Source organism: Nicotiana attenuata, chromosome 8 (genome assembly GCF_001879085.1).
Source record: "Nicotiana attenuata strain UT chromosome 8, NIATTr2, whole genome shotgun sequence".
NCBI classification, from domain to species: domain Eukaryota; kingdom Viridiplantae; phylum Streptophyta; class Magnoliopsida; order Solanales; family Solanaceae; genus Nicotiana; species Nicotiana attenuata.
This window is the reverse complement of record NC_031996.1, coordinates 39,384,414-39,408,176: the sequence shown is the minus strand read 5'-3', so window position 1 is coordinate 39,408,176 and position 23,763 is coordinate 39,384,414.

Here is a 23,763-nt window from a genome sequence, read left to right as displayed (position 1 = left end):
TTCCTTCTTTTGTTTTTTCTCCCAATTTGATGATGTCAGAAAATTTATGGTTTTCAATAACCATCAACCTTTCGTAGTATTGTGGATCTTGAGCTCTGGCGAAGAACTTATTCATCTGTTCTTCTTCCAGTGCTGGACTTACTTTTGCAGCTTCTGATCTCCATCGAGTAGCATACTCGCGGAAAGTTGTTGTTGGCTTCTTCTTAAGATTTTGAATGTAGAAGACATCTGACGCATTTTCTGTATTGAACCTGATTCGATCCATAAAATCTGATGTCATGCTTACCTAGTTAACCCATTTCTTCGGGTTTTGACTGATTTACCAGGATAGGGCGTCTCTAGTGAGGCTCCTCATGAACATCTTCATGCGGATTCTTTCATCTTTGCCAACTCCCACTAGTTTGTCGCAATATGATCTCAAGTGTACCTTCGGATCACCTTCCGTCGAACATTTCGAACTTAGGAGGTTTGTAACCCTCTGGTAGTTCTACATCCGACTGAATACACAAATTCTCTTAATTCAAACCTTCGATGCCTTTACCGCCTTGAACACCTTGGACTCGACTAGTAAGATTCTTGAGCTCCTCTGCCATGTTCTCGATAAGTAGGTCCTTCTCAGTGGATTCGGGTATGTATAGGGTTTGTTGTAGGGTGTGGGGTATGGTTTCCACGTATATGGGGTTGCTTCATGGACTCCAGCAATTTAGGCGTAGTGGTGGTCGTTGGTTGAGTTTTGGGGATCAGGGGTAGGTCGTGGTGCGTTTTGAGAAGTGTGGTAGGTGGTGGTTTGTGGGTATTCAGTTGGGTTGTGATGATGCTGTGGAGGGTTAGGTACCGGTGGAGGATTAGGATTTTGAGGAGGTGTGGTATACTGATGAGGTGCGGGAGGATTTTGTTGGTTTTGTGTGTTCTGGGGAGATTCTGGGTTTTGGGCGTTTTGTTGGGTGACATCGGGGACGTTCAGGGTAAGGGAAAGATTTGCCAAGTTTCGAACCTGCTCAAGTTCCCCTTATAACTCCAATATCTTCTGTTCTAACCGTAAAACCAAGTCATTCTGTGCCGGAGTACTCCGACCATCTGAAGTCTCGATATTCTCTGCATGCGTAGCGTCGTCTTTCCTGATACCACGCATATCATCCATTCTAGCTTTTCCCTTGCTTTTAGGATCGCTTGGAGGAGGAGGAGGTGGAGGACCTTCTAGATCTGGTATGATATGCTGATGATGCCAGTATGCACGAACCAATCTTAGGAGATGGGAATAAACAAATAAACAAAACAAGAAAGGTAAACAAGTCAGTAAGGAGTATTAAAGGGATATTTGCGGTATTTAAACACATATTGCAAAATCATAAATTCACGTCCTAGTTTGGGGGACCTCATTGTGCCCGAGGTAGGCCTAAGAGACTTATAAATTTGGAGAAAATTGACGCCAATAACTGCGTCATTTCATTAATATGATAGATGAACCAAATCTCTACTAAAACGACAATAATTATAAAAAGTCACTAATGGCTTTTTCCTTATTACAACCAAAGTCTAAAATGAGTCTAGAAAGCAAGTAAGACATCATTCCTAATCTATATGGTCCCATAGGGACCTTCTCCATGCTTGGCCTTCTTGCTCCATCGATCAAATTCCCCATTGCCATCCATGTTTTGACAGCCTGCAACCCTCTTTCTCATTTTCCCTTCAAGCTCCATCAACCCCTGCTCTAAATATTCCAGCCTCTTTGTTGATTTAGTAGCGATTTTTTTCCACTCGTTGATTGTTTCCATGTCCACTTTATGTTGTTCCAAATGCCTGGCTTCAGACTCGAAAACCCTTTTGCGCAACATCATGTATTTGACTTGTGCTTCAGCAGCGTCGTCAACAACCATATTCTTTTTATTAATCCCCGGCTTGACATACCCCGCTATATCATCTACCAACCATGATAGATAGAAGTGCACATGGCCGATATGATACCGATCTGGATCGATGGTATCTTTCTTCACAATGATTTTTTGATGCCACATGTGTTGTGCCTCGAACTTGAATGGAGTGGCGTTCCCCTGGAAGTTTGCTTTGTACTGAACTATTTTGGAAACTCGTGGTAGAACCTGTTTTTTCCAAGCTTGCCTCATAACCCTGATAAGAGCATAAGGATAGATTCCCCTCAATCCGATTAGCACTAGATAACGAGTATCTCTCGACCTGATGATGAATTCACTGCTAGGAAACCACTCGAACATCCAATGTGCCTTGTCATTAGTCAAATTGCTAAAGAAATGTGCCCAGCTTATAGCGTTTTCCGGTTGCGCGAACCTGTTTAGGATAAAAGTCATTCTCTTCGGATGGTGATAGACTATGTGGTCATTCCATGGTCGTCGTGGAAGTTCTTGATGGTATTCTCCTCTCTGAAGGTGTTCCAACAACCATACTTGCAGCAACAGATTGCAACCCTCGAAACGCCTATACCCTTTTTTGCAACTGTCTAAAGCCGGTACATCTTAGCCAAATCATTGGGACAATAGTGTAAGTTTGCCCCTCAATCCCCTCCATTAAAGTTTTAGTGACCATAGCTAGGCGAGTGTGGATCCTTTCTCCCTGTATTTGAAATACCGGCATCCCCAGAAAACAGACAATGAATACAAAAACTTGGCGGTGAGTCCAACCCAAAGAAGTGATGGCAAACTCATCATGATAAAGGCGATATGACTTGTTGTGCGCATAACGCTCATAAAGGAAATCGAACGGTATGTAGGACTTCTTCAGACAGACTAACTCATCATTTTTCCTAAAACCCATCATTTTTAAGAAACCTCGAGAGGTGCGGTTTTTCGGTACCAACAAACCAGGACTATCCCATGGGAGTCCAGCGAAGCATCCTATTTCTTCTAAAAGGGGAGTCAATTCTATGTCACCAAAACGGAAGACGGCTCTCTCCTCATCCCAAAACATGGTGGCGGCCTCGACTAATGCATTGTTTGGCTGAATGTCTAACAAGGAGGATAAATTTCTGAGGACTCTTTTCACATGATCTTTGTCACTTGGTGGGAGATTTTCCCACCAATCCAGCAGCAAAGGTGGGATATTTTGAACCATACCGAACCTAGGCAGTTAGCCCCTCCCCCCTCCAGATTTGGTTATTTACACGTTAATGATCGACATATTGACATGTTTTCTCCAAATAATGCACAGATCGTTATCGTGCCCATTGGGATTATGGAAATCCCGGCGGACTTTGGACAAGGCTTGTCTTAGCGAGTTATTATGCGGACAGCGTTCTAACCCATACTAGGTTTGGACATGATGCATGCACAGTTAATATTAGAGTGGGGTTTCTAGAAGAGTCTAGACCGGTACCCTCAAACGGACAACTTGAGAGGGAAAGGCACGGAACCGTCGACTGCACTGCTGATCGACTAGTTTTACCTCAAATAAGCCTTTCCAAATTTAAAGGGTGATTTTAGGAAGAGCGCGGACACTCATCAAGCGCCGCTATGGTATTAATTGCGCACGAGTGGAATATGATGTGGAGCATGCTTTATGCAAATATAAAACAGCACGTTGTCAAATATTTTACATGATGAAAACAGTAAATGTAGTATTGAATGAAACGTATAGACATAAAAAGAAAGAAAAATAAGGAAGAAATTAGTTCACGCAATGTAGAAATTATAATAAAGTAAACAAGGGAGTGAGGGTGGGGAGAGACATGATATAACAATTCTTAAAAATGTCTAAAGGAAAGCGCATGTTATGATCAAATTGAGCAGAGATTTGCATGCAAATTCAAATAAGGGGAAAACGGGGAAAAGGGCGTGCATGTAGCAATAAAAGGGAAATGGGAGCGGGATATTCATGTAACAGCAAAAATAATAAAAGACACGTTTATCAGAGAAAACTAATTCATGTAAATGAAATTCACAATAGTAAGAGCCTAAAAATATCCCCAGTAGAGTCGCCATGCTGTCGCCCCTTTTTCTCACAAAATCGGGTTTTGACACGTGACAACTCTTTTAAAGGAAGGGTGTTAAAAGAGAGAGTCACCACCTAACGGGTTTGAGGTGCGTTAGGTCACCTATTTGCAAGTAACTCTGGTTTAACCAGTTTGCGTCACCAAAGATCGGGTAAGGGCTCAAATTACCTTGAGGAGAAGGTCGTAGACATTCCTCGAGGTCCACAACTGTGGGTCCCGGCCGAACTCGAATAATATGAATTAGTCCAAAATAAAGGGAGAGACAAGAAGTTGGAGCAATTATCTCAAAAGTCTATAATAAACAAAATAATTGATTTTAAGACAAGATAGGGGGGGGGTCCTAAGTTTTTTAGCCTAAATGATCACCCCGTGCAACATAAATAATACTTCATAACTCCCTCGAGATGGGTTGTTACTCATATTATTCAGCGGGCACATACTATCATCTCCTGCTACCCGATTACTATCTTTAAGTTGTTACCTAAAGCGCACTAATTGACTCTAAGTTGTGCCTTATGCGTGCACTACCCGTCCCGTGCCTATGGTCCAGGAGCCGTTTGGACCTCTATTTTGGGGTGTTCTAGACTTAACTTAGGTTTCTCAAAATGAGAAAACTAGGCGACATACAAAACAAGTTGGACTTCATGTAAAACCAATTAAAGGCTCAAGTTAGCCTCCACACTTAGACAATAAATGCACGCAAACCAATTCTCACATTAAGCGTTAGACAGTTTCAGAATTGAGCCAAATTAAAGCCATTAAGCCCTATAGACATGGTTTCTATGTGACCTCATGCAGGCAGTTTCAGATGCAAGGTGCCATCTTATAGACGAGATTACACAGTTGTTATATGCCGATTATTGAGATTACATGTTTCTGGTTATTAGACCACAGGGACGCTGTGTCTAAGTGATTATGCAGTAGAGGGAGCAATGAAATCTATTGGAAAAGCCCAGAATTACTCAAATTTCTGACAGTGGCATGTTTGAAAAATCCAACATTAACAATTTAGAGCGAGTAGTTATACCCTATAGGCAGGATCTCTAACGATCAGTGCTTGGAGCCAATTTTATTATGCTTAGCCCCCTATAAACATATTTTCTAAGTGAGCGTTATGATACAATAGCAAATGGAATAATTAAAATCCTATAGGCATGATTTCTAGTGCATATGTGTAAAAAGTGATCAAAATCCTATAGGCATGATTGCTAGGAAATGTGCTGAGGAGAATCGAAAGGTAAATCATTGACATTTAATTCCTATAGGCAGGTTTTCTAGCAACACATAGCAGTAAGAACAGTTGCAGCATTTGAATTCATGTTTGCTAACAGGAAGTGTACATGTGTGTGCTTCTCCTAATGACATGATTTCTGTAGTGCACATAGAAATTGAATGGCATATATAGCAATTAAATCATTGAATCCTACAAGTATGTTTTCTACCCTTGCACACAAATATCATAATCTGCCCATTCCCCATTTTTACTAACAGCCCCAATTGTTATTTACAAAGTTATTACAGACACAATGATAAAATAATTACAAACGCGATGTAAATAATGACAGTATACACCAAGCAGGCCCAAAGGAAATACCCATCACTATTTGAGCCTTCAGCAGCATACACACACTTCTAACAAAGAGCCATATTCACCAACACGACCCAGAATTCATAGAAGAACTTAAGCTAGATCACACAACCATAGATTGACCAACCAATTTACATATTCAATAGACCATAGGAAGAAAGAGTTGAGTGTCAGAAATAGTGTAGGTCTCAGTAGTAGAGGGAATGACTAAAGGACCCCAAATCCTAGTGTGTCAGAGTTCACAAGAGTCTCAAGCGAACACCGAGTATTGCTCACACTAGGGAGGTCAGTAGCAAGAGTCTTAATAGCCTTGGCTTTCAGCCGGCTAAGAATAAGGAGTTCAGAACAACATAAGTAACAATGAGGGAGAATGGACAATAGCTGAGGGACAGAAGTGGGGAAGTAGACATAGCCATAGAGAGTAACTAATCAAACAGGCCAGCAGGTTCAGTAGGATTTCATCACATAGCTAAGTACCACACATAATGGGAAGAAGTTGGGGAGAAGAAACAGGGTATCAAATGAACAAGGGATAGACTGGAAAACATATTAGCATAGAAGCAAGATCATAGTCAATAGAAAATAGTTTTAATACAAATTGCAACACATTGAACATGTAGAACAAACATTGCAAGGACTCAGAACAGTGTAAGAGAGAGCAAACTCATACCAAATATCACATATGGGTATTCTGGGGTGGTCACAATACACTAAAAAACTAGGGAAGATCTAAATCATGTCACAAAATTGTTCAAACAGGGCATGGAAAACAGATTGAGGTAACTGTTAAGATCTAAATCAGGCACCAATGGGGTATGAGGATCATGCTGAGTGACAAAATAGCAAGTGAACATGTCACAATTAACACAGACATTCTAGCCTTCACTATGAAGGTTAAATACAAACAAATAAGCATGAATTAGGAAAACATCCAGACACCCTACACTCAGGTTACCCAAGTTAGGCTTAGGTAAACACAGAACTAGTATCATTAGGAGGAGAATCAGATGCTAACAGGATTAGAACAAGGTGCGATTAACAAAATCGTGCACAAAGTGATCCAGAAAACTAATTAAGCCAAGAATTTCAGAGGTGAAAACACAGGCAAATCAAGGGCACATAGAGATTAAATCACGAGAATCAAGTATCTTACCAGTTAAACGGACAAAATAAAGAACAGAAGATCCACAAGAACCCAGAACCTCAATGCGTCAAAGTTCCCAAGAGCTTCAAAAAAAACCCGGGCAATGCCCGCACCAAGAGAAAGTTCGAACAGTATACTCTCAGTGGCCTCGGCTTTCAGCCGGCCAAGGCAAGGTAAAGAACAAAATAGCAAAGAAATAACAGAACAGAGCTTCAAATTTTTAGTGAGATTATATCGATTGCGGTCCCTCTAAAAGGGAATGGGGGGAAGGGTTTACATAGTAGTAAAAATCGAGCAACAAACAAGGAAACCCAATAATTTAAGCAACCAACAAAGTAAATAATCATACAAATTGATCCGAATATCAATTTTAAGAGAGAGATCTGGAAACCGTAACCTTTAAGGAAAGTGAAAAATCGGCAGAATCTAAACAAAATATCAGACTCACGCATAATAGGACAAATACAGACAAAATAACACTCAAAATCAGAGACTTGAACCAATTTTTGTTCGATTTGAAGAGATCTGTAAACCCTAGCTTTAGGGTAAGTAAGAATCAACAAAAATACACAAATATTCGTACTCACAATAGAACAAAGGATGAACATAGACAGAAGAGCAGAAAGATCAGTGATTTGAACCTGTTTTGGTTTGATTTTGATGAGATGCTTGTCATGTTTAGGCAAGCAACTAGGTAACACCACAGACAAACAACCAATGGTGAGAGGAGATCAATAAGGTAAGTGAATCAACGATTGATTCCATTCTAGAGCCAGATTTGGAGAGGTTGAAAGATATAGCGACTAGGGTTCGTAGAAGAAGAGGGGAGAGGATTCAAAGGCGGCGTCTGAGATAGAATGGTAGGGTTTGGGGTGAGTCAGGTTAATTAAAATAAGGGAATAGATATGGGCCGTTGATCTCAGAGATCAACGGCCACGATGAAAAAGGGGTTGGGTCGGGTTTATTTAGACGAGTTTGGTCTTGGGTTATTGGGCTGGTGTATTAGGTCCGAAAAATAGGTTTAAAATTAGGCTATTATTTAAATACCCAATATTTTATCAATAAATAATTTATAATGTAATTAGTAAATAAAAAAATATTATTTGTGCACTAAAATAATTGAAAATAATAACTTGACCTTGTAAAAATATAAAAGGTTAATTTTGGCTTAAATAATGTAATCATACATGAGTATGGGCTATTATTGCAAAAATGTGCAATTAGCCCTAAAACTGCAAATGTAATTCTGAAAAATGCAGTAAAATATTTAAAAATATACATGTTGGTGTAAATGATGAATTTGGATGATTAAATCACCATAGAAATAATTTGAAGGATAATTACTGAATATTTATATAATAAAAATGCAGAAATAAATCGATTTAAAGCCTTTAAAAATTATGAAAAAGTCTTTAAAATGCTTGTATGGGCTTATATATATATATATATATATATATATATATATATTTAAAAATTATGAGGAAAAAATTGGGTATCAACAACATGGATGAACCTGGTTCCTCTGTAAATCAGACCATGTATAGAGGGATCATAGGGTCACTCCTGTATCGACATTGTTTTCAATGTGGGTCTCTGTGCAAGGTTTCAATCCAATCCAAAGAAACCTCATCTGAAGGCTGCTAAGATAATACTGAGATATCTCAAAGGAACGCAGGACCCGGTCCTCTATTATCACTTAGGTGACAGCTTTGATCTTATTGGATATGCCGACGCTGATTATGCAGGATATCTGGTGGACAGGAAAAGCACGTCTAGAATGGCTCATTTCCTGGGCTCCTGCTTAATCTCATGGGGTACAAGGAAGCAGAACTCTGTGGCACTCTCAACTGCAGAACAGTTGGAAGACTTTGGAGTATATTCGGACTGTGTGCCTCTCTTATGTGATAATGCAAGTGCACTCAACATGGCAAAAATCCAGTTCAACATGAAAGGACCAAGCACATTGATGTACGCCATCACTTCCTCAGAGACAATGTTGAAAAAGGGCTTATATGCATGAAATTCTGCAGCACTAAAGATCAAATTGCAGATATATTTACCAAAGCCCTGAGCAGAGAACACTTTGAGTAAAATCGTCTGGCACCAAGGTTGATAAGATCCAATTGAGAACCTGGTCCCTCAATGGTTGGCTATGAAAGAAATGTTAAGGTAAAATGAGCTAAAAGGTGTTTTCTGGCAAAGTCTAACTCATATCTATACCGTTACCGGTAGACACGCTTGATGATTACAGAGCAAATAAGCAGTTGAGGCCGTATACGTTGGTAAAAAGGTCAAAGCTTACAGATACAAGATCAGTCAGGGAACCTTGTTCTCCTGACACAGGTAAGTAGCTTTTCTGTTCTCTCATGCACAATCCTGAACGATTAAAACAAATGCTACATCATCAGCATGTCAGTTTTTCTTTTTTTAGTTTTGTGTCTTTTGAACACAAACGCCTCACCATTAACCGGTCCTTCTCTCATCATAAATACATTTATCACTGTCATCACACTCTTCAACACTTCAAAACCTGTTTCCTCTTCTTCCTCTCTTCAGTTCACCAAATCCTCTCTCTCTTCTTCTCACAATGGCTGAAAGTCAAATATCTCTAGTGTTCCAAGCAACACCCCAACTGAGTCCTCACCAATTAAAACATTAATACTAGACTCCTCTCTCCACACTACTGCTAGCCAAAACCCTAGAACAGAGTCACCCCCACATTCTGTCTCCTCTCCTACTCAATCGAGTCCTTGCTCTCAAAGGAGTAGCAAAATATCGACTCCCAAAAGATTTGTAGCCCAGAGCTCTTCTCCTACTTCGTCGAAAAAGGAGGATGAAACAAGTACTGCTGAGAATGAAGAAAATCAGGAAATCTTAAGTTCTCCTATGGAAGAAATATCAAAGGCAAATCAAACTAAGGGGTTCAAAAATATTGACTCAACAAAGACTCTCCTTATCCCGTGTCCACAGGTAACACTCCTACTTCTCCTGAGTCTCCCATGGACTTACAAGAAAAGGAAGGTATAGAAAATATGTTGTCCATAGATAATGAAGGGATTTTTGTCGAAGAAAGTGAAGATGGTCTTAAGACTCGGGGGGAAGAGTCTGAGGCTGTTGGAAAGGGTAATGAGCTTGTGCCTGCTGAACCATCGGCATAGGAAGTGCTACTGAGGAACCTGTTGGAGGACCTGATCTCTCTTCGGAGGGTCCAACTTAGGGGCTCTCTCAGGAACCCCAGGTTAGTTAGTTTCCTGCTCCGTCTCCTTATTTAGATGTTGAGCCTCTAAGTGTGGTTGTGCCTGAGATAAGACCTATGCCTGAAGAACAAAAGGAGGATAGTGAAGCAGAATCTGATGATTTACCAATTGCCAGTCTACCTAGGCGTAGATTAGTTGTTGATGCAAAGCCAACTCCTAAGCGACCCACAAAAAGGTTGCAAAAGTAGGAGGCTCTTGAGTCTGCGCTTAAGAATAGTCAAGGAGAAGAAAATTAATAAAAGATGGCAAAGTTGTAAATGAGAAGATAGTGCCTGTTGTGAATATGGATGAAGAAGAAGCCAAGGAACCTAATACTTTGAATAGGAAGTTATCACAGAAGCGTGGTCTCCTCAAGCCAAAAGGGGGATCTTCTGTGTCTGCTAAAAGTCTGACTAAGTCTGATGATGTTATTGCTACGAAGAATATGCTGAAAGAATTAGGTGAAAAATCAGTAAAGTTCGATGCAAAGGAGAAGAGTGTTCGCAAGACTGCTAAGAGAAAGGCTGATACTGATGAGGAACCTGGTTCCTCAAAGAAGGCCAGACCTGGTGATCCAGGGAGTGCAGGGAAAGAGAGATTGAGAAGTCAAAAGGTGACGAGGGGACGCACATGTTCCCCTGTTGTCTTGGAGGAGGCTGGTATAAGACAGTTGGTTGAGATTTGTGAGTTCCAACAATGGACACACTTGTTCACAAGTGATGCTGCTAGGGTATATGAGGAGGAAGTTCAAAGTTTTTATGCCGACTTGTTCAAGGTGGAGGATGGTCACATTTATGCCTTGGTGAATAGAGTTGATATGGTAATGGACACTACCTTGTTGGGGTCTACTCTTGGGGTGCCCGCTGAAGGGTTGTCTAGTGTTCAGGGAGCTTGTACTCAAAACATCAGAAACGCAATCTTGAAGGACAGAGCAGTTCAGCAGGGCGAACGGGTTCAGAAGAAGGCCCTCCTTCCTGTATACCAACTGCTATTTGAGATGGTAAACAAAGTCTTGCTGCTTCAAGCTGAGAGAAAATCTCTCGTGTAGACCTGTTCCTCATGGAAGCACTGGACAACTTCACTACCATCAATCTGCTTGGGCTCATGATAGAGCACGTGAAAAAAGTGGCAGACTTTAAATATGGTAATCATTGACTGTCGTATGTGTTCCTTCTTACCAAGGTCTTTGAGCACTTCAAGGTTCCTCTCGGACCACTTAAAGCGGGCACCAAGAAGCAAACTTTTTCAAAAGTCGCTCTTGAAGAATGTGAGTGTATAGAAAAATTAGGAGGGGTTGGAAGCACTTCTACCATATCTCAGTTGATAAATGCTCAAAACAATGCTTCTACTGAGATAAGGCAATTGAAAGCAAGGAATGCTATCCTTGAGACTCAGTTAAGTCAGTTGCAAGAGGCACCTGGTTCCAGTAGCTCTCAAAGCAAAGAGGTTGTTCGCCTGTCAAAGGAGAACGCTGAGCTCAGGAATCAAGTGGAGGACCTGAAAGAGAGACTGCTCAATGAGCAAATGTAAGCAAATGCTCGAATGGATTTAGTCCTCCAAACCATTTCCTCTGCCTCCAAGCCTTATCCTTCTAGTGCTCCTTAACTACTGTCCCCTCAGTGTCAAGTGTGGTTAAGTCCCTCAGTCAGTTCTTATGATGATAACTTGTGGTACTTTTGTTAATTTTCTAAATTGTGGATGTGGTAGTAACATTGACTCTGCTCCTGCTGTAAAATCCAAATTATGTTAATGCAAGCTTTTCCCTTTTTTCTGTCTATACCTTGCTTTTATGCTCTGTTTTTAGTCATGATTGTGTGCACATAAGTGGCATGAGTTAACTTAAAGCTAGACTTCCTTCTTGCTTAAATTGTCTGTTACTAATCTTTTTAGGAAGCCAAAAGGGGGAAGATTCTTGCATTATTGAAGAATGATTGAATAATAATGATGTGCATTAAAGGGGGAAATACAGATTCAGGGGGAACTCACTGAGGTTCTTGGTGCACTATCAGACTCCCTGCATGATTGAATAATAATTATGGGGGAAACTTAAGGTCTTCCTGGTTTACTGTCTGGTTCTGTATGGCTCTTTATGGGTTTTTCAATTATGAGTTTGTCATCATCAAAAAGGGGGAAATTAATAGGTTACAAGTACCTTGGTCATAAGTACTTTGTTTTATATTTTGATGATCTAACAAACTTACTATCCAGAACCAGATGAGGAACCTATTACACATTCTCAAGACCTTAAGATCACAAGGTTCCGGCTTGGGTTATGGTTCAACTCTTTAGAGTAGAAGAAACAGCTGAGGGAACAAGTCCCTACAAGTTCCCGAGGTGACTGTACGAATTCAACTCTCCAGCTGGAAAAGTTGTTGCCTACACACGCTACAGTACAGGAACAGTGCAGCAGTCAATTTTCTGTGGAAGACTTTTTACCTACCTTGATTACATCATTGTAAGTGATGTCATACATGTATTATACAATCAAGGAAGGTAAAACACTTCACTTGAACACTTAGAGATTTTCACTCAAGCTCTCACGTGATCATCCAGCAAGCAACTCTCAAGTGTTTCAAGAACAAAGAACAAAACAACTACGGACCAGTTCCAACATCAAGTTATTGTACGTCCTTAGTTGAGTTGTAACTTTATTAATGTTCTTGCTTGTAACTCCTACTTAGCTTACTAAGAAGCAGTGTGTAGGAAACCTTTTGTAAATCTTAAACCTTTGTGTTTTTGAGTCTTGGCTAGAGTTAGTCGAGTTGTGAAGTCTTTATAATAGAGGTATTACAAAGTGCCTTGTAATAGGTGTGCTACAAGTTAGTGAGGGATTAAGAGGTTAATTCTTAGCTTGCATAGATTGTAATCCAAAAGTTGATCAGTAGTGAAGTTGAAATCCTACAAGGGTAGGTCGTGGTTTTTAATCCCTTGAGCTGGGAATTTTTCACGTAAAATTTCTCTTATCATTTATTTACTGCAGTATCTGTGTGTCTGTATTCTATAACCTGATAGAGAACCTGGTTCTCTATAGAGATTGGTGGATCCTTATATTCTATCAAAGAGCTTTGGTTAAAGCTTCCTTCAGTTGATTAAAAGCAACAGAAGCTGTAAGTAACCACTTGAAACCATATTTCTTCAAAAGGTCTGATAGGGGCTTGCATATGATGCCAAATCCTTGTATGAATCTCATATAATAACCAGCCAGACCAAAGAATCCCCTTACTTGCTTAGTAGTAGTTGGGGTAGGCCAGTTTCTTACAGCTTTCGCCTTTTGAGGATCAGTTTGACACTCCTTCCTCAGTGATAAAATGGCCCAAGTATTCTATTCTCTATGCTCCAAAGAAATATTTACTTATCTTAGCAAAGAGCTGATGCTCATTCTTTTCAAGGAACATTGATCTGAGGTGACATAAATAATCTTTCATGGTCTTGATGTAGATTAGAATGTCATCAAAGAACACCAACACATATTTCCTTAGGAAGGCATGAAAAATTTGTGTTCATCAAGCCTTGAAAAGTGCTGGAGCATTAGATAATCCAAAAGGCATCACTAGGTATTCATAGTAACCTCAGTGAGTCCTAAAAATAGTCTTTGGTACATCCTCTGTTGCAATTCCTAGTTGGTGGTAACCAAACCTTAGGTCTATCTTTGAAAAAACTTTAGATCCTCCTAGTTCATCCAACAAATCTTCCACCAATGGTATGGGAAACTTGTTCTTCACAGTGTATTTGTGTAGGTCCCTATAGCCTACACATAATCTCCATGTGCCTTCTTTCTTCCCAACTAAAATCACATGTGCAGCAAAAGGGCAACAGCTTGGTTGTATTATTTCTTGATCTAACATTTGTTTAACCAAAGACTCTATTACTTTTTTTTACTGAAACTTATTTATTGGTTCAATTCCATTGTGCAGCATTATTCTATGATCAAATAACCCTCTAGAGGGTGGTAGTTGTGTAGGTTCAGCAAACAAATTCTTAAACTCATTCAATAAGGCTAGCAGTCTAGGATCTTGATTAAGTTCTCCTTTTGATTCTAATGAATACCATTGCAACTCATTACACATGGAAGGTACTACTTGAATTATACAGAGGTGAGACTGATGATAACTTGCAATTCTGGCTAACTTCCCAGCACCAGAAGACAAGATTTGCTTCCCAGATCCTCTGAGAATATGCCTTTTCCCTTGATAATAGAACTCTATTGTCAAGGTCCTGAAATTCATTTTGATATCACCTAAAGTTAATAACCACTGGACCCCCAATACTACCCCACAAGACCCCAAGGGTAACAACAGGAACTCAGCAGAAAATCAGCTCCTTGTAGTAACCAAGAAATTTGCACACCTTGTCAATCTTCATCATGTTCCCATTATCTGCAGCCACCAAATGAGGTGTAGTTGGTATGATAGAACACTGTGACTTCTCCACCAATTCAACATCAATAAAGTTGTGAGAGATCCCAGTATTCACCAAGATATGCAATGGCTTTTTGGAGTGGTAGCAGTTACTCTTAATGTTCTATAACCCAAGTACCCATTCAAGGCATGAATGAAAATGTTCATTTGTTCCAAAGGTTGAGCCAATTCTAATCATTGTTGTTCTAGATAATCATGCACCTCTTCTTCTTGGTACTGCTCTCCGCCATGTTCTTCTAATTCAAGAAGATACGGTTGTTTCATATTCTTGCACCTATGACCAGCTACATATATCTCATTACAAAAGTAGCATAATCCTTTAAATCTCTTCTCATTCATCTCATCCAAACTCAAAGTTCTTCTACTGAATCCCTTGGAAGTTACAGCATTACCAGAGTTGGGAGTTGGCAACAATGGTATGTTGTTACTTCTTTGGTCTGTAAATCTTCTCGAAACACTAGTTTAGGCATTGTTTGATGGAGTAGGTAATCTAATAGCAGCCAAGTAGGCCTCCTGCATTCTAGCAGTTTTGTAGATTTGGGATAAAGAGATGGAATTTGTCAGTTTAACTGCAATGTTTAGCTCATGTTTCAAGCCACCAAAAAAACAACTAATTGCATTCTCTTGTGACAAATTGACCCTGGTAAGGTTTCTTTGAAAAACAGCTTGATATTCCCTTACACTACCTATTTGTTTGATCTTCTTGATCTCCTCCATAGGATCATCAAAGTCTACCCCAAATCTTTAATTAGTGCTATCACATATTCAATCTATGTAGCCGGTTGAAGGTACTGCCTATACCTCATAAATGACAAACGCCACCGTATAGCCTCCCCTTCCAGCTGCATTGCAGTTTGTTAGAAACTGTGCGTCCACCAGACTGTATAGAGAAACGGGTTCTCTATGTGCTTCTTTTGAAAATACTGATGAATCAAATTGTATAGGGATCTGGTCCTATATCAGTTTGGTATAGTGCTAATTTTGTGTGAATCCACCAAATAGTAGAGTACCTGGTCCTTCGTGGGGTTCTGCTGTGAATGCTAGTAAAGCTGTATGTAAATAAGGCCGAGGATTTTTACGTGGAAAAATCCCACACAAGGGGATCAAAAAATCACGACCTACACTGGTAGGCTATTAACTTCACTAACTTGCAAACTCCCTGTTACAAGCCACTTGACTAACCCTATTGCAAAACCTTCAACTAACTTGTGATGCTCTCATCACAAGCCACTCTATAACTATCCTAGTTACAAAAAATTTGCCTAACTTGTGGTATTTCCACCACAAGCCACTTTGTCACACTACGGTTACAAAGGCTTTCGCTTATGACTATGCCTAGTCACAACATAAACTCAAAAGTTTACGAACTTTGGGTTTCTTAAAAATAGCTTCGAAGAAAGCAAACTAGGAATTAAAATGAAGAACACATAACAAAGACTCAACAACCTAAGGACTTAAGATATTTTCGATCTTGGATCAGGTCCTTGAGGTTGAAGTAGCTTTGTTCTTGAGAGAGGTTCTTGAGCACTTGAGAGAATTTTCGTTTTTTGTATTTGCAAGTGTTGAACCAGAATCTTATCCCTTGCATGAGGTCTATACTACACAAGACATTACCTTAGTGATGTCAATTCACAATGGTGATGTCCAATCTCAACGGAAAGTGACTGTTGCACTGTCTGTTGCTCTGTCTGCTGCACTGTTGCAGGCAGTCACTTTCTGCAGTTGCTTTCCAGCTGTAGTTGACTTTGTACTTCTGTCGGAGAACCCTAAGGGACCAGGTCCCTCTTGTGTTCCTCTTTGTATAGTTGCGGACAGTCACTCAGTTGTGTTCCAGCTGTATAGTTGACTTGTACTTCTGTCAGGGGAGCACCAAGGGATCAGGTTCCTGATTTTGTACTTGTGCACACTGCCCAGATTGTTTTGAGTTGAGTAACTTGAATCATTGTACTTTAGTTGATCAGAGAATGAGTAGGCGCTGGAAACAGTGGAGTGCGGCAGAATCTTCGTTTCCAGTTGTGTCCAATTGACTTTGTACTGCCGTGAGGAACCCACAAGAGTATCAGGTCCTTGTCTAGGTTCCTACCACCTGAAGCTATAGCAAGTTCACATTTGACTGGAATCCATTAGATGCAGTGTAATCCAAGTGAGTCAGGTTCCCTATCTGGTTCTTGACATTAAGTTTGTTAGATCATCAAAACTAAAGGCAAAGATATTGAAAACCTATCAATTTCCCCCTTTTTGATGACGGAAAACTTAGCATTGAAAACGAGGAGTTTGAGTTCAGAGAACCAGATTGAATAACAGGAGACACAGGTTCCCCCTGACTTTATGCTCTTACTTACACATGTTTCCCCATATGTTTTCCCTGACTCTTTTCTTCCCTTTTTACTATCGTTCTTGGTCTTTTATCTGGTTCCATATAGAAAATTTGTTATATCATCAAAACATAGCTTAAAAGACCTTAAGCCCATCAATTTCCCCCTTTTTGATGGTGACAAACTTTTAACATTGACGACTATTCGACTTAACAAGATAAGGTACCAGTAACTGCATATGTTCCCCCTAACTCTTTGCTTCCCCCTTTTGGCATCAACAAAAAGACAGTCAGACAAAGAGGCATAAAGAAGTCCAACAAGGCTAACTCATGCCACATATGTGCACACAATCATGATAGACAAGAGAAGCAAAAGGGAAAACAAGCATTGTACAAGCAAAAGAAGAGTTATTTTATTGATAAGAAATTTGACTGTTTCAACAGAAGAAGCACGGTGAAATCCAACATGCCATCACAAAAAGAGAAACAATAGCCACAAAATCATCAGAGCAAAAGATAACTGGTCACTGAGAGGATCCTAGGGGGCACTAGAAGAGGGAGGCTGGGAAGAGGAGGCAGCAATGGTTTTGAGAGCTAGGTCCATACGGGTAGTTGTAGACAACTGTTAGTCAAGCAGTTTCTCCCGCAGGTTCTCCACTAGTTGCCTAAGTCCAGAACTTGTCTCATACCTTCCATCTCCTAGATTGTCGGGCAAGCGTGCGACCCCACAAGACATTTTCTGAGTTAACTCTCCTGCCCAAGGCCACTGTCTCTTAGAATGGTCTTCATTAAACCAGGTCCTCCCACAGTTTCCCACTTTTGTTTTCTGCTTGCAACAGCCACAATGTCACCCTCAGACAAATCTTTCTCAGCCACAACCTTTTGTAGATCTTTCCACTAAGGAACGAGGTTCCTCCACAACATCTTTATCAACCTCAACCACTGGAATGTGTTTATCAGCCACAGTTTCCCCCTATTTCATCAACCTCTTCTTCTTTTTCTTAATACTCTGCTTACTCTTCTGCAAGGCAGACTCAAAAGCCTCTTTCTTCTACAACCACCTGGTTTGCTTCAGCTAAGAGAGAATTAGGTTCTTCAACAGATTCTTCTATGACGGTGTCATGAACCGAAGACTCAAAAAGACCAGAGTTCTTTCTTCCCCTAAGAATGGAGTTTCTTCCCCCTGAGATTCAGGAACAGAGGAGAAGTAGGGTTTGCAACACATGGAAGTGAGACTGGAGAAGAGGAGGAAACCGGTATGGGTACAGTAGTATCATGGATAGTGAAGAAGTGGGTTTCCAGTGATGGTGTTAAGGGAGGAGGAGATGTGGGAGTGATGTTGATGGCAAGAGAAAAAGACGATTATTTGTTGGCCATGGTGAGAGAAGTGGTAGAGAGTTCTGAAGGAAAAATTAAAGTGATGTAGAGGGAGACAATCGTTTAGAACTGCTGGTCTGAAAAGTCGGATGATGTGGCACTTGAATTAATTTTGCTATCCTTTTTCTTTGAACAAGCATGCGAAAAACACATTACTACTAACATGTGGTGCAGGAACCAGGTTCCTGACCTGTTTTTGTAAAAAGGGTTTTTGCAGCTCTCCTCCAAAGTTCAACAGTGTACCTTTAGCTTCTATGATCATCATGCGTGTTTACCTGTAACGGTATAAATGTGAGTTAGGCCTAGTCAGAAAACACTTTAGCCAATTTTACCTTAGTGTGACTATCATAGTCATGTCAGCAGAACCAGGTTCTCAAGTAGGTTTAAGTAATCCCATTGCCATCTTGTTTCTCAAAGTGTTCCCTGCTCAGAGCTTTGGTGAAGATATCTGCAATTTGATCTTCCGTGCAACAAAATCTTATACAAATAAGACCCTTTTCCACATAGTCCCTGAGAAAATGGTGTCTGACATCAATATGCTTGGTTTTCTTGTGTTGAACCGGGTTCTTTGCCATGTTGAGTTGACACATAGAATCGGTACACAATCAATGTATACACCAAAATCTTCCAATTGTTGCGTGATCCACAGTGAATGAGCACATCACGAGGCAGCTGCAACATATTCTGAAGGATAGTACAGAACCAGGTTCTGTGTGCCCTAAAAATATCTCAGAATTCTATTAGCAGCCTTCAGATGATATTCCTTAGAATTTGATTGGAACCTTGCACATAATCTTACACCTAATACAATGTCTAGCCTGCTGGCAGTAAGGTAGAGTAGAGATCCAATGATTCCCATGCTTCCATGTCAAATCTTTTAAGAGTTCTTTGATGCATTTCTGCTAACTGATACATGCTCCCTTTATGGACTGCTTCACTTGAAGACCCAGGAAGAGATTTAGTTCCCCCATCATATTCATTTCAAACTCACTTCCCATGAGTTTAGCAGATTTTTCACATAATGAGTTAGCTGTAGCTCCAAATATGATGTCATCCACATAAATTTGATCAATGAGCAGGTTCCTTCCCCGTTTCTTCAAAGACAATGTATTGTCAATCTTTCCTCTTGTGAAGCCATTTTCCACGAGAAACTGGATAGTATCTCGTACCATGCTCTAGGGACCTGCTTCAATCCGTACAGTGCCTTATCAAATTTGAATACATGTTCAGGATGTACATGACATTCAAAACCTGGAGGTAGCTTGATATAGACTTCTTTCTTGAGAAAACCATTCAGGAAGGCACTCTTCCCATCCATTTGGAATAGGGTGAATTCCATATGTGAGGCAAAGGCAATGTGGATCCTAATAGCTTCCATGCGAGCTACTGAAGCAAAAGTCTCATCATAATTGATCCCTTCCTCTTGATTGTATCCTTGGACAACAAGCCTTGCTTTGTTCCTTGTAGTATTTCCATGTTCATCCAGCTCATTCCTGAATACCCACCTGGTCCCTATGATGGTTCTGCCTGAGGTTCTAGGTACCAGGTGCCATACCTTGTTTCTTTCCTTCAACAACACCATTTTGCTGTGGAGTCCTTGGTGCTGAGAGGTTGTGAGTGATCCCAATTTTGTTACAAACTCATCAATTTTGGCGTTGTCAAATTCTGTCTCGTGGTCAGATCTGATGCGTGCTACCTTCAATTCCATCTTCACTTGGATCTTCTTGACAAAGCCCACAAATACCTCAAAAGTCTCATCCTTTGTTCTAAGAACCAGTGTCCAGGTGAATCTTGAATTTTGGCAGACCACGAACCGGGTTCTTCTGAATCAATTTATTCAGAAGTGAGAAGCTTGCATGCCCCAATCTTCTATGCCAACGTTTTTGCGTCATCATCAACTGACTTCAAGCATCTCATATCACCAGCTTTTAGAGATTCAAAAGTTAGCAACGTAGATGTTCTTGTGTCTTTTGGCTACTAAGACCACTTCGCCAGTTACCAGATTGGTAACTATGCACACTTTTGATAAGAACTCCACATTGATCCCTTTATCACAGATTTGAGAGACACTCAGGAGACTGTACTTCAGGCCACCTACATAGTACACGTTCAATTGAGTGCCAAAGAGGCTTTCCAATTTTTTTTTCAACACCAAGAGTGTAACCTTCCTTTTCTAAGGATACATTCCCTTCCTGCAGGGCTTTCAGTGAGAGAGAGTCCATGGTGCTTCCAGTCATGTGCTTTGAGCATACACTGTTCATGGTCCATTGCAGTCCGCTTCCTCCCATTGTTCCCTGCACATCTAAATTATGGGTTAGATTTAGGAACCCAAACTAGTTTGGGTCCGTTGTTATGATAAAGGGGATGGATAAGGGCTTTTCTAGTCCATGTAGGTAATGTGTGTTTTCTGTGAGAGGAACCTGGTCCCTCTTTTGTAGTCACCTTTTCAGCAAACACCTTGTTTCCTTTTTCAACAGATTGATTCCTGGCCTGGCAATTTTCCTTGAAGTGCCCATTGTTCCTATAGTGGGTACACAGCCAGTTATCAGGAACTGTGACGTACTTGCTGTGAGGGTTGTAAGGAGTTTTCTCCTTTTGGAACCCGATTCCCTGCCTGTTTCCACTATTGTTGAAGTACATGGCAGTGACAGCATCTGAAGACCAGGTCCACTTGAGAGATTTCTCAAGATCACTTTTTACTCTCTTCAATTCAGCTTGAAACTACTTATTTTTCTCGAGTTCACCACATATCCTAGTTCTAGCAGCTTTCAACTCATTCTCAAGCCTAATGTGTTCCTCACTGGCTATCTCCTTTCCTTTTTCAGATTTTTCAGGTTTTAACTTAGTCCAAGGTTTCACTATTGTTTCCCTTAGGTCTGTAATTTCTGCCAAAAGATCATTCTTATCTTTTCTGAAAATTTCAATGGTTTTCTTATGGTGAGTAACTACAGCCACTAAGTCGACTCTAGTTTGTTCAGATTCTGCTAACTCTAAGGTCAAAGAATCCCTATCCTCCACAAAACTATGAAAAGCATTGATTAATACATTAGCTAAAGACATGAGTTTTCTTGGAGAACAAGATTTCAGATTTCTCTGAACATCCCTGAAATTTACCTCTTTGTTGTCATCGTCTTCATCATCATCTGGTTGTGCCATTAACGCAAAGATTGAGTCATATTCAGCTGATCTTTTTCTCTTGGAGTACTTGGAGAATTCTTGCTTCAAGAGAGGACAATTTTTCATGAAGTGTCCAGCCTTTCCGCACTTGTAACAAAGATCATTGTTCTTTGATCTGTTAGAGTTGTCCCTTTCTAGCACTTCTCCATTTCTTCTGACCATCTTCTGAAACCTTTTGGTTAAGTAAGCCATGTAACTGTCTTCCTCACTCAAATCATTGTTAGCAGCTTTAAGTACCTGGTACTTTTCCTTCTTTGGTTTTCTCCTTTCAAGAGTTGGTGGAGCAGCCATGAGGATCCTTCCTAGGTGTTAGCCTAATAGGAAGAACCTGCTCTGATACCACTTGTTAGAAACTGTGCGTCCACCAGACTGTATAGAGAAACGGGTTCTCTATGTGTTTCTTCTGAAAATACTAATGAATCAAACTGTATAGGGATCTGGTCCTATATCAGTTTGGTACGATGCTAATTTTGTGTGAATCCACCAAATAGTAGACTACTTGGTCCTTTGTGGGGTCCTGCTGTGAATGCTAGTAAAGTTGTATGTAAATAAGGCCGAGGATTTTTACGTGGAAAAATCCCACACAAAGGGGATCAAAAAACCACGACGTACACCGGTACGCTTTTAACTCACTAACTTGCAAACTCCCTGTTACAAGCCACTTTACAATAACCCTATTAAAAAGACTTCAACTAACTTGTGATGCTCTCATCACAAGCCACTCTATAACTATCCTAGTTACAAAGAATTTGACTAACTTGTGGTATTTCCACCACAAGCCACTTTGTCACACTACGGTTACAAAGGCTTTTGCTTATGACTATCCCTAGTCACAACATAAACTCAAAAGTTTACAAATTTTGGGTTTCCTAAAAACAGCTTCTAAGAAAGCAAACTAGGAATTACAATGAAGAACACATAACAAAGACTCAACAACCTAAGGACTTAAGATATCTTCGATCTTGGATCAAGTCCTTGAGGTTGAAGCAGCTTTGTTCTTGAGAGAGGTTCTTGAGCACTTGAGAGAATTTTCGTTTTTTGTATTTGCAAGTGTTGAACCAGAATCTTGTCCCTTGCATGAGGTTTATACTACACAAGACATTACCTTAGTGATGTCAATTCACAATGGTGATGTCCAATCTCAATGGGAAGTGACTGATGCACTATCTGTTGCTCTGTCTGCTGCACTGTTGCAGGCAGTCACTTTCTGCAGTTGCTTTCCAGCTGTAGTTGAATGTGCACTTCTGTCAGAGAACCCTAAGGGACCAGGTCCCTGTTGTGTTCCTCTTTGTATAGTTGCAGACAGTCACTCAGTTGTGTTCCAGCTGTATAGTTGACTTGTACTTCTGTCAGGGGAGCACCAAGGGATCAGGTTCCTGATCTGGTACTTGTGCACACTGCCCAGATTGTCTTGAGTTGAGTAACTTGAATCATTGTACTTTAGTTGATCAGAGAATGAGTGGGCACTCGAAACAGTGCAGTGCGGCAGAATCTTTGTTTCCTGCTGTGTCCAATTGACTTTGTACTGCCGTGAGGAACCCACAAGAGTATCAGGTCCTTGTCTGGGTTCCTACCACCTGAAGCTGTAGCAAGTTCACATTTGGCTGGAATCCGTTAGATACAGTGTAATCCAAGTGAGTCAGGTTCCCTATCTGGTTCTTGACATTAACTTTGTTAGATCATCAAAACACAAGGCAAAGATATTGAAAACCTATCAATTTCCCCCTTTTTGATGACGGCAAACTTAGCATTGAAAACGAGGAGTTAGAGTTCAGAGAACCAGATTGAATAACAGGCGACACAAGTTCCCCCTGACTTTATGCTCTTACTTACACATGTTTCCCCATATGTTCCCCTCACTCTATTCTTCCCTTTTTATTATCGTTCTTGGTCTTTTATCTGGTTCCATACAGAACGTTTGTTAGATCATCAAAACATAGCTTAAAAGACCTTAAGCCCATCACAATTATTTCTACTTTTTCTTCAGCAGCAACCTTCTTCATAGAGAAAAATTGCTCGATTTTAAACAACCAAGACTTCAAATCCTTCTCATTGAACCTCAAAAATTCCATCCTTGACCACCTTGAAAAATTGGAATTGTGAGGATTGTAGCTAGCAGGACTCATTTCCCATGGTGACCTTTCATCAGATGGCTCACCTACATTCAATATTGGAGTTTTGTCCCTTCGATTTCCACCCGATTTTGCCAATTGTTCCTTTAATTCAAGTACAGTTTGATCTGAACGCTTCAAATTTGAAACTTCTCCTGACAAAGCTCCAACATCAGCTATCAATTTTTGCATCAATTCACGAAAATCTCCTGGTTCTTCGGTCGAGTTTTCAGTTGATCGAACACCTTTCGCCATGATTGTCGAGGACGACTGGATCTGATACCAATGTTAGCTTAATTGCAGGAATTCAATGAGAATTCGAGCACTAAGCAGCTGAATCAGAAGCTTTATAGAGAAGCTCGAGAGGGTCAGCAGTGGTGACGGAAAGAAGAAGATGAAATAGAGAGAATTGAGAGGATTTGACAGAAAGATTGTAA